The sequence below is a fragment of the Amblyomma maculatum genome, chromosome 5 (genome assembly GCF_055883805.1).
Source record: "Amblyomma maculatum isolate TAMU_Amacu chromosome 5, ASM5588380v1, whole genome shotgun sequence".
In the NCBI taxonomy this organism is placed as follows: Eukaryota; Metazoa; Arthropoda; class Arachnida; order Ixodida; family Ixodidae; genus Amblyomma; species Amblyomma maculatum.
The window spans coordinates 45661681-45674346 of NC_139348.1; the positions used below are offsets into that span (position 1 = coordinate 45661681).

Consider the following 12666-nt stretch of genomic DNA (forward strand, 5'->3'; position numbering starts at 1 on the left):
CTTAACGGTGCGCACACTCCCTGACACCCTTAGAGTGAGGGGGGGGGGGGGGGGGTAGCTGTTCCGGTCGCAAAGGAGACCGTCGACTTGCGTGGCCAGCTCAGCCGGAATTCAACTACCTTGTGGCCGTTTGGTGCCCAGCTTTCGCCGGTACAAGCCAGAGTAAGGATTGGAGTCAGAAGTAACAAAACAAACTTTATACACAGCAAGAGACGATACAGAGGAACACAAACACTAAAATTGCACAGACGAGAGGTTCACAGAATAACAAACGCTAAGCATGCAACTACAGAGGTATTCAATAACATAGAGACTTTACAACATAGATGAAACACGAAAGAGTTACCTAAACAAACACCAAATTGTTCACCGGGCACTTGCAGTCCGACGCCTCAAGAGTGACGATGTGGCCGCCATACTAGACGAGCGCCGCTCCCTTGCAGGTCCGTGGGCTTGCCAGCAGCGGGTGCTCCCCGGGAGTGCAGCCGAAGCACTGGCGAACACACCGCAACCACTGACTGACTGACTGACTGACTACACAAGCGACGCGGTCGCTTTAAATAGGGCGCGCCGCGTCTGTCTGCTAGCACGCGCCAAAGCTAGCGCGCACACACACCTAGCTTCGCTGGTTATAGCGCTCTCTCTTCCTCCCGTCGAGCCGCGCGTCGTCATTGGCCACGACTCGTAGAAGGTTCTCGATTTTTCTGGCATATTCCAGCTTGATGAGTCCGTTTGATCGCCGGGTGATGAGAAAGAGGGCGGCGGCGACGCGTACAAAGCTACGCGCTCTCTCGCGCGGGGAGTGTCGACCTATGTTACTATCACGGCGCAAGTCTGTCTACGTGCCACATGACGCTGTCACGCTGTTTACACTATCGTACCTGATGACTTGCACGCCCTAACGAAGAATAGGCTCATGTTTTTCTCTCTCTTTTTTTTTGCGTTCTTTCATTGTGTGCCGTCGTATTATGATCTTTACGCCTCCTATGCGCCTGAAGCTGCTGTGCGCTTTTTCCATGAAGCGACGCTGTTGCTATTTGCATTCCTGTAGCAGTCGCGACTTCGTCGGCGCTGTCATCAACTTGGTATTGATTTTACAAAACGCTTCGTATAATGAAGGTTTTACGGAGCACCTAAAAGCAATGATAATGTTCATTTCTGCTGTTGATTTAGCTTTCGTAATACGTGATGGGTTCGATCCCGGCCGCGGCTGCCGTATTTCGATTGAGGCGAAAATACAGAAACGCCCATGTGCTGTACGATATCAGGGCACTTAAAGAGCTTCGGGTGGTCTAAACTGAGTTGTGCAATATTTATTAACTGAAGCTGGCACGAAGTCTTATTCTCGGAAGGGGGGTAAGTACGATGAGATCGTATTTGTAAGTCAATTGCTGCCTCGCGTGCAAACTCCCAGAGGAGCAGCATCTTGTGCCCGAAGTCCTACATGTACCTGATAGCTCGTGTGTCGCTTCAGCATGTTAAATCCTACAGTTTATTTAATACAGTTAGGTCGCATCTTGTCAATTCCTTTGGAGTTCAACCCAAATCATGTCGTGAGGCTTATTCTTGTTTTGAAGCGTACCGGCGAAGAATATTGAAGAAGAATGCTGTGCCTTCCCAGAATTTGCCACAAAGGCGATTCGACGCCCCAAAACTGCCTCGCAAGCCACCAGGTATATGTTTGATTCTAAATGCTGCTAAACTATTTTATCTCTCTCAATATTAATCGATTTTTACAGCGAGCAGAACGGTTCACCAAAATCAGCTGGAACTACAGGAATTTATGGCGAATAGCAGTGTAGGTAAGCAAGATCACATCATGAAAATATTACTACCACAGTAATCTTTCCTTCAAGACATTCACTTTGGGTAATTTTGATTTACTTAAGAATGTGGCCACTGTTATGTGAACTTTACTCGCACTGTGCAGGTAGTTCTGGTGTGAATGATGGCCACTTTGTCGAAGCTTCCGAGGTGACAGCAGACCAAGGTATACTGCAATGTCAACTGAAATTATCTAGTAGATTAAGGATGCATGCAATTATTACTTGAAGACGTATTTAAGAAGAGGAAAACCACAACTTACGGGGCAAGGAAGAACCCGACACCAGTCTTTTGTGCCATCAAATTCTTTGCCATCCTGTGTTGATGTATGAACTTGCCCAAATTAAATGCCCTAGCGCAGGTACCGCATCAGATTTGTGCAGTGCGTGAAACTGCTAACTTATACTTCAAAGCGAGAGCCAGTCACTGTCACTGAAAAGAACTTTTAAGGGGAATTCAAAACGAGAGAAACTTCGATATGTTAAATGATTGAATAGTCACTAACCAAATTCTGGTCGCTGCAGGCAACATATGTGCTGGTGAAGGCTGTTCCAATACTAACAATGTGGAGGCAGTGACTGAAGGTATGTTTTTAATATAATTTGTAGGTCTTGAACAAGTAGACTGACATCGGCATGCAGATCATAAACTTGCATGACAAGCTGCTATGCCATTGATATATTTGTTACTTTTAGCTGCATGCAGTTGTGCAGTTGTGCAGTTGAAAGTGCTTTGTAATAAAATTTTGGTCTTCGTACAGCCGATGCGTGCTTTCATGAAGGACCCTTGGATGACGCCTTTGAAGAGGTGGTGATGGAAGGTTTGTTTTAAGTAATCAAATTTGAGCTGTTAGGTTCACTAAGGCTCTTGGATGAATATTCATAAGTCATATTTCAACTTACATGTTACTAACAGGCATGTTTGAAAGAGTTTTCATCCTTAGGAAGTGGTTTATTTTGATGTTTTATTATTAAAAGCTGCTTTAACAGAGTGAAGAAAACAACTGCTGCTTTGGTTGAGAGCCAGAAAGTCATTCAGCTGGGTGTTGTTTTCGTGGCAAATATTCACTAAAGAACTTGAAAGCTTTTGGAAATTTTTGGGCCTCTCTTTGCTACAAGCTGTACTAGATGTCAGATAGTCTGCAAGTAAATATCCAAATAGCACAGTCATTAAAATATTATGTTGCTGCTATTTTGATTGTTTTATTGCCTGATACGTGCCTCACTAGGTTACTTATCCTCATATGTTACTTTTTTAAAACAGAATGTCCATTTCTAAATCAAATGCATTTTGACCTCAATAAGCTCATTTTTCATTATGTTTCATGTTTCTTGTAGGCATTCTGCAGTGAGAGCACAATAGAGCATGACATATTTCCAAATAATGCTTTGCTTAGTTCGCTAGAACTGTTGTTTTGAGAGATGGTGCACTAGTGCTTAAACATTCTTGTTGGCTGACATGATGCTGGTAGCATCCGGAGCTCTGTTATACCTGAAAGTACCGAGTGCCTCTATTGTGACAATGTTAAATAGATGTCTTTCTTTACAGTGCCCCCAGATAGCATTTTGCAACAGTTTGCCTCAGTGGTATGCATGCAGGCTGGAAGACTTAGAGATGCCTGTGTACAGGCCGCTCCACCTTTTGAACGTGGTCGACAGAAGCCCCTGCTATCATTCGAGCTCATACAGGATGAGGAGAAAATTCGTATATTGACAGGGCTAGGCTGGAGGCATCTCTTGAGGAATATTATTGCTGAAGTTTCAGCTCTCCGCAAGCTCTGCATACCAAGAGGGTTTGCACTGAGTGACGAGGACACAGTGTTGATGGTGTTTACCGAGTTGTATCACAATGTCAACTTTAGCTTCCTGTCTGTTTTGTTTTCCATCCACAGAACAACTGTTGCAGGTAATATAAGAAATGCCGTGTGTATTCTTTCACGAGCACTCACTGAAGCAGTCTTTTTTCCTTCAAAAGAATCGGTAATGGAAAATCTCACAGTGTATTTCAAGCAGTACAAGAACACTAGAGTCATTCTTGACTGCACAGAAGTGCCCATTGAAAGACCTGGTGACCTTACCTCTCGGCTATTTATGTATAGCCATTACAAAAAGGGGTACACGCTGAAAATTCTTGTAGGGTGTGCTCATAGTGGCTTGATAAGCATTGTCGGCCATGTATATGGAGGCCGCAGCTCTGATACCCAGATGACTGCTCGTTCCGATGTTTTGAACATATGCATGCCATACATAGATCATGTGATGGTCGACAAGGGATTCTTGATTGAAAATCTTTGCTATGAGGCAAAGGTGACAATGGACAGGCCTCCTTTCTTAAAACAGAGGAAGCAGTTGCAAGAATGTGAGGCTCATCGCAATCAAGTAATAGCTCGAGCTCGTGTACATGTAGAAACAGTAATTCAGCGTTTAAAAGCGTTCAAAATATTTGAAAAAGTTTCCTCTCCAGCTTATCCCTGTATTCGATGAGATTGGTCTTCTGCTTGCGGCAGTTGTAAATTTGTCGAGGCCTATCTTGAGTGAGCATAAATTCTTGCCAAATTCTGCTTAGGATGAGATGATGAGTATTATATTTGCTGCAGGATATAGAGAGCATTTCATAGGCACTCTTATGTTATGAACACCACTTTTATGGTGTCTCTCAAATGTAATGTAGTCATGCCTCATTAATATTGGCAGTTTGGTAACCAAGAAAAACTTCCCGCGAAGCAAGTCGTCCATAATAATGAATTGTGAAGGAAAAATGTTCTTTAAAAAATACACTTTGATTAGTCAGGTTGTGTGCATAAGGGTGGCCAGCAAAGCTGAAGTTAGTTGGGTTTTGAAACTACAAGAAAATTACCCCGTACACCCGATATACTGAAGTAATGCGGTGCAACTTCATGTGTCTAGTGGCCTATCGTAGCTTTATGGCGTAATGTGGTAAATGAAATTTTCTGCAAGTGTTCACATCCATGGTATCGACACACAGTCGCAGCTGAAGGAGACTGAATTTCGCTTCCTAGATATAACAATTTTCAGAAAGTTTCCTCCAAAGCTATCCCTGTACAAAAATGTTAAGATGGATTGCCTGATTGAGCCACTTCACACTCTAAAGCATGACATCACAAAAAAAGAGCACTAATCACTTATTCATTTTAACATTTACAGTTATATTCCTAAACAGACCTATACTCAAAATTCAGATAGTTCAACATCCATTAAAGGAACAAATATGCATGGGCCCCAATTGTCCCTGTGCATTTCTCTCTTCTCCATTTGTTGTTCAAGTTTGCATATTAATGAGGCATAAAAACATTGAAAAGGTCTCGCCTTCAGAATAACTGTCTATAATTCAAGTTGTTCAAAATGACAGGGCCCATATTAATGAGGCATGACTTGTGTCTTGTTACTACTGACTTGTAAAACTACAAGGCCGATGAAAAGGACTGAAATCATATTGAGCTATGATAAAGGAAATGATTAGGGTAATGCTAAAAAGATGACAGCCTGGAAGAGCAAGTATCTAAGAGGATAAATGATAGTTTGTTACGGGAAAACAGTACTTAAGGAATGGGCAGCATAGTCAGGTAAACAGATAATGTAGCAGCAACTAGCACAACAGGGCTAATTAACGGCTAGTGGCAGTGGTCCTTGTCATGGAGTGGACATCAATAAGATGATTAGATTTCTGATCCATGTATGTATTATATGTATATCCATATATATGTATATATATATATATATATATATATATATATATATATATATATATATATATATATATATATATATTATCTTGTGTCTCAAAAGCACCTCTGACAATAAAATGTGACACACTGTTCCAAAACTATGTTACAGTAAGAGATACAGATGTGCATAAATCACATGATTTTCTGTAGTGGAAGGCAACAATTGCATTAATAGTGCATGTTGCCAGCTAGTTGGTCCAACTTCTTTTAAAAACTGGGAAAAGATTCTGGCGCAAAAAAATTAGCACAATAGCATCAATCTGCACGCAGAGCATTGAATAGGTAGTCCTTGTAAATTACATAGACAGCCCTACGGCAGTTCTCAAAGTACTCCTGATCAAATTTTACGGAACTCAGTTTCCACATTTCTGGGGATTGGTAAACAAAAACTTCGCATCTCGGAATACCAAGAATACCCATTTGCACTTGTATTTGAGCCATATACGTGGGTTTGGGGTTATCTTTGCTGAAGGAATTGGCCACCTTTTGCGGACATTTGATCTCTAAAAGTGCTTCTTTTGCAGGGCAACACAAACAATCAAACTTAATTATACCATCTGGAGAGCACCTCATCACAGGAAAGTTTTTCATAATGACGAATCCAGTCTGTTTAACAGATACACTGTGCCCGTCGGCTGCCATTAGTGCTATGTACATTTTTCTTGCCTCATTTTTTTTCTCTGTGCCTTCCTTCATAGCCTTACTCTGAAAATTACTTTGTTGTAGTACTGCCTTGTACAAGCCACCCAGATAGTGGGGCAATGGCTCGGAATCGAATTATAAATGAATGGCAAACAGTACAGGTAGCAATACCTTTGCGATAGCTGTGCCATTCTGCATTAGCTAATTGTTGTGAAGTGCGCTGCTCTATAACACCTATCACATTTTCTTAAAACATTCCCATGCTTCGGTAATAAAAGAGTCGAAGTTTGCTGCTTGCGTCCTTTTCATCATTTCAAGCAAGCTCAAGGGCTTCGGTATCAGCACTTGTTGAGCCTCTCTTGTGTTGTCCTGATGGGGAATGCTGATGCCTGCAGAAGAACAAAGTCATTTTCACTGACCTATTATCTGAGAGTATAAATATCTCAACCATGCCATGAAATCATTTACATTTGACTACTACTGAGAGTTGTGCAATGGCCACTGCATTAGCTAATGATTTGCATTTGCAGAGCTCTCTTGAATAAAGGTTTTTTTTTTAATGATACGATCTGAAATTTTCTGAGGTGGCCCTTACTTTGTGCTTTGTGTGTATCGGCTCAACTAATTGTACCGCCAAAGGTATAATAAAACAAACCTTTACAATTCATTGCCTGAGTATTTATTGATTTTTGAAACCTGAGTGAAAATCACATGAATTTGATAACCTGCATGCACACATTTCAAAACTCATAAAAAGAAAAGGTGAAGATGCGAATTAGTCGAGTAGGCATAAATTTAACACCGTTGCTTTAACACTCCTTTTCTTTCCTGTGTATCTGCAGTACATGACTTCGGTCATACAAAATTTTGTGCTGACTTCAGTAGCTCTTGCTTGTAATAAAATATTTGTTTTTGGCAGTAGCTACTGCTTTGCTTTTACTTGGCTTTAGCACGGTACTGTTTCTTTCCTATGTATTTTAAAAGCAGATGCATCTCATATTGCATGTATCTGAGCTTAGAAATAAAGTTATGCCCATTAGCTTACCTGGTCTTGCTTTTTTGATGATATGCATTTCTGCAGTGCAAACATACGGAAGGTCACTGATGAGTCTTTTGAGTGCACCATCCTGAGGTAAAGGGACCTGTGGTTTCTGGAACTAGATAAGAGGCTTTATTGAGCACTGGAAACAAAGTGCAAAATATGAGATTTTTACACTGCAAGACTATATTAAATGAGGATGAATCATAATGAAGAAATGCAGTTATTATCAAAGTACTGTAATCACAAATGGGGAGAAAAAAGAAACACGTGCATTACACCAGAAAGATATGTTTAAACTGAATGGCTAACAACACACACCACAGTACAGCAAGGGAGGTCAATGGAGTGTGTTGGTGCATATTTCATCTTGACTGTATACTTGGCATTCTGTCCCCATGACGGTGGCAGATCAGTTGATGAGAGCAGGGGCAGTCGCTTCGTCCTGTTAATGTGCATAAGTACAGCAATGCAGTGATTGCACCTATGTGATGCACTGAAAAAAAAAATTGCACTTTTATGCATGATAAAGTTGTGCAAATCATGCATATGCCACTACCATTAAAACTGCATCAGTTTTATGGAGTCAGCTTTTGTTTCAGCGAAAATGTCAGCATGCCATACAATTATGAGCACATAAAACATAAGTGTACAAGCCTGTACAAGCATTTATGCAAAATGGTTGCTAGGTTATATTTTTATGAGCTAAGCTTTAATTTAAAGGTTGACTTTAAAATGGTCGTTTTTTTTTTTTACTCAGTGCTGCAAACATAACCTTATTGAGCTCGATGGCCCACCGCGCTTTATCTATTTTCGAGAACTAAGTCTTACCATACTTTGCATGTCATATGTTTATTTCTAAGGTTGCTCAAAATTCGTGCCTTGAATAACTTGCGAGTGCATATGGGCAGCGGTTCCATGCCGCTGGCCACAACACGGAGTAACGAGAAAACAGGAAAGAAAATATATGGCACGTGCATGCGTATACAGTTATGATCGATACACTTTCATGCGAACAGCGAGCGAAAAGTGGACACGGACGAGAAACTAAGAGCAACTTCTAGTCATCTGCTCTTTGTTCTCGTCTGCAGTATTTTTTACACGCAGCTCTCGCGCGGTTCACAAACATACAAATGTCATTTTACCCGGCAGGACACGTGCAGTTCAGTTCTGCAATTTCTGACTCGCTCGCCATCTTCACGTCAACACGGTGCGGGTCTTTGTTGAGCGCAGATGATTTTAAAACAAATGCAATCACATGCACCGGTCCGGAGGATCTGCATGTAGAAGCGACGACACTGCATTCTATGATGTGGCATCTAGCACCATCTAGCACCAATAAGGCATCTAGCACCATCTCCGATATGGTCCATAATGGTCTTGAATGGCACCGGCACTAAAAAGGGGCAAGCAAAAACAATTACGAGGTGCGCGCCACAGTGGCAGCAGCCAGTCGTCGTACATGGCTCTGCTACTCCGAAAACGATGGCTTATTTTCTATAGAATGCAATGTCATCTCCCTTCACTGTTATTTCTACCTTGGTAGACATTAGATACAAAATAAAAGTTCTACTAACCGTCCCAAAACTCGTCCCCTTCGTTTTCCATGGCGCGAAATCAACCGTGGCAACACGACACACACGCGCGGGCAATGGCAACACGAGCAGACGACGCGAGAGACCATCCACACTCAAGGGGTTTCGGCATTCAGACGCTAGGTGGCGACTCTGCTCGATCTCGAGGCGAATAGGACCCCTCGGCTACTTTGACTATCTTGTCCATAATCGTGATGACGTTGCCCGCCTTGTCCCTTATCGCATACATCCAGTTTTTGTGTGTGCCCAATTTCTTCTTTACCGCTTTAAGGCCTCCCCCGTTCTTTACAGCAAGCTCAATTTTCTCCATGTTATACTTCCTTACATCAGCCACCTTGCGCTTATTGATTAGCTTTGATATCCCGGCCAATTCTATCAGGTCTGTTGGATTGGAAGCTTTCATACTCTGGCATTTCTTAATCAAATCTTCCGTCTTCTTAGACACCTTAACGATATTCTCTGTAACTATCCTACCGTCTACTTCTACAGCGCACTCAGTAATGATATATCCGAAATTATTGTTCATTGCTTCAAGGATAATGTCGCCATCCTCGGTTAGAGCTGAATGTCTATTCTGTAGCGAGATCCTGAACTCATCTGCCCTCCCCCTCACCGCGAATTGGTTGATGGGCTTCTATCTTACTAATCTGTTGCGTTCGTTCTTCAGATTTAGGCTAATTCGGGATCTCTCCGGTAAGCCTCGATAACGCAGTATATGCAAATCCTTTTGTACAGTATATGCCTCATTCGGCCTCCTAACCACAATAAGCCCTATGACAACCCGTTTCATACCCTCTAGTTCTTCTAACCTCAAACACCTCTAATGGCAGAAAGTGAAGTGGAACTCATGAAACTTCTGATGCGCGTACAAAAAGAGAGTGAGAAGTTTGGGCTTAAACTGAACATTAAAAAGACAAAGATCATGGCGTCTTGCCCTATCAAGTACTGGAGCATCAATGGACAAGAAGTGGAAGCTGTGACAGAGTTTCTCTTCTTGGGCTCCAAGATTACCTCGGAAGGAGACAGCAGCCATGAAATTAGGAGACGCCTGGTTCTGGGAAAGAGAGCAATGGTTAGCCTGACCGCCTAGTAAATAGCAGAGACATTAGTCTGCCAACCAAGATCCGTGTAACTCGTGCTATGGTCTTTCCAGTTGTGATTTATGGATGCGAGAGTTGGACTGTGAAAAAGGCTGACCGCCGAAGAATTGACGCGTTTGAATTGTGGTACTGGCGAAGACTATTGAGAGTTCCTTGGACTGCCAGAAGATCAAATCAGTCGATATTGTCGACCGTAAACCCTGACTGCTCAGTGGAGGGTCAAATTCTAAAGTTTAAGCTCAGCTACTTTGGTCATCTGATGAGAAGCGAGGAGTCGCTGGAGAAAGATTTGATGTTGGGAAAGGTTGAGGGTCGCCGGAGAAGGGGTAGGCAGTGACCGCGATGGTTAGATGGCATCCTCGAGGCACTGCAGATGAAGTTATGTGATGTTAGGAAGATAGTGAGAGACCGGAAAGCGTGGCGTGACATGGCCCATATGGTCACGAAGAGTCGGACACGACTGAACGACTGAACTGAACTGAGTTCCTCTAACAGCACTGCTAACCTAGCTGCACTAGCTAGTGGTCTAGCGTTAAACGTTGCCAGGATCAGTTTCGAATTTGCAACTGTCGTTTTTTACTTAATAACGCGAAAGCGATACTTCGCTATGTTCACAGATTTCTGTCCGCAGACCGCGTTCGTAGAGAGCGTCCGCAAAAATCGTGTCCGCAGCAGTTGCGAGTAATTGAAACGTTACCGAGGTTAATTAGTGGTGTCAGTCGATTGAGGCTGACGTAATGTTGCTGCAGAAAAACTTGTTAGGCCAGTGTGTTACTTATGCGCAAATAGTTTCACCGATGTGGCAGTGACCAGTTCCGCCATGGAACAACAATAGGTCAGCCTCGCGCGGCAAAGGCCCAGTATGTGGCCCTTTTTTTTATTATTTTTGAACCAACATTTTCGTTCATGGCCCCGTTTTCCCAAGCATTTCACCCCAGAAGAGCCGAGCACCAGGCTGGGGAAAATCTTGTACCCATTTGAAACCGATGGGTACCCGGCGGCACTGGGGATCGAACCCCGTACCTCCCGAATGCGAGGCGGATGCTCTACCACAAGGCCACTCTGTAAAAATATAATTATTCTCAGGCAAAAAATTTAAAAAATGTCCGCAACAGTTCTGAGCATTTGAGAAGAGGTAGAGGTTAGAGCGTGGTGTCAATCGATAAAGAGTGACGTAATGTTGAGTCCGAAATAATAATTAGGCTAATAAGGTAATTGGGTAGTTATTTAGAGGCAAACACGCAAAAGTGTTTCTGCGGCAGTTGCGAGTAAGTGCGAAGTCGTAGAGGTTAATGAGTGGTGTCAATCGATAGAGGATGACGTAATGTGTGTGTGAAGATATTTAGGCCAGTAAGTATAATTAGGTAATATTTAGAGGCAAAAATCGAAAAAGTAAAGGCGAAAATAGTCCCAGCGAATGGCTTGGTGCCACATTTGAATGCAATAAATGCTAAAATAGTAAATTAAATAAGTCAGTTAATGTGACGTCAAGGATTTGACATCACGCAACCTTAAGTCGAGCCAAAAAAAGGCATAGGAAAGGAGTGGCGCGCAATTTGAAAGTACCAAAGACTAAAGTAGTTGTTAAGGCAGTCCATTAGGGTGACGTCAAGGATGTGACGTCACGCAACCGGAACTAGAGCCGAAAAAGGACATAGGAAGAGTATGACGTGCAACTGGAAAGCACCGAAGATTAAAAGGAATAAACAAGAAGTGAATTATTGCGACGTAGAGGACGTGAGGTCACACAACCGGAAGTAGAGCCAAAAAATGGTATAGGAAGGGATTGGTGTCCAATTTGAAAGTACCAAATACTAAAATGAATAAATAAGAATTGAATTAGTGTGACGTAGAAGACGTGACTTCATGCAACCGGGAGTAGAGCCGAAAAAGGGCATAGGCAAGGACTGACGCGCAATTTAAAAGTGCCAGAGACTAAAATGGGTAAAAAAGCAGTGAATTCAAGAATCTAGAAGCAACCAGAAATAACCAACAGCAGCATTCATCTTTCGCATTATTCTAATGCAGATTCTGCTGTGCTCTAGTTTTTCGAGTTTTCAGAATGTCGGTATTTTTTTCGTTTTTCTGTTACTGTCTTATCAAGCCTTCAGCAACGAAAACCACCTTATGAATCGGGTAGGCTGCGGCCGTAATTATGGTTTTTCTGGGCGAAAGTGAATTCGAGTATGTGCTCACAGGATAATTTGAGGGAATTTTTAAAACATGAAGTTATGCGGCTATTTTTACCCGTTTGGAATGCCCCGAACAAACTTGCAGTAGTGGCTTCTTGGAACAAGACTCTTGCGCCCAGCACGCATGTTTGTCAGAAAATATAAATTCTAAGTCCAAAAAACAAATTGCTCCACTTTCTGGAATTTCGTGAGTCAAAGTTCGTAATTAAGACGCTCACAAAAATGGTGAGGATATTGAAAACATCATGCTCGTAAAATCCAGAGCCGATTTCCAAAACCAGTAAAAGGTCGTCTACGAGTCCAAACACTTTAAAAAACTAGATGCTTCAAGGTTGTCTTGCAGTAGCCTGTCGAATTTAGTTAATAGTAAGTAACTAAGAATAGGAGCTATGCATGAGCCAATACATATGACGTCTGTTTGAAGATAAAAGCTGTCTTTCCATTTAGTAAAGGTTGAATTAAGATAAGAAGTTAAAAGTTCTAAAAACTTGTAGCAGTTATTACTGCTGAATTTTGAAAGGCCGCACAT

General features: G+C 42.2%; 1 pseudogene; it reads left to right on the forward strand.

Annotated features, from left to right (window-relative positions):
- The first annotated feature begins 3257 nt into the window (after window positions 1-3257).
- On the forward strand, window positions 3258-4389 carry LOC146188222 (uncharacterized; annotated as a pseudogene).
- Window positions 4390-12666: the final 8277 nt, after the last annotated feature.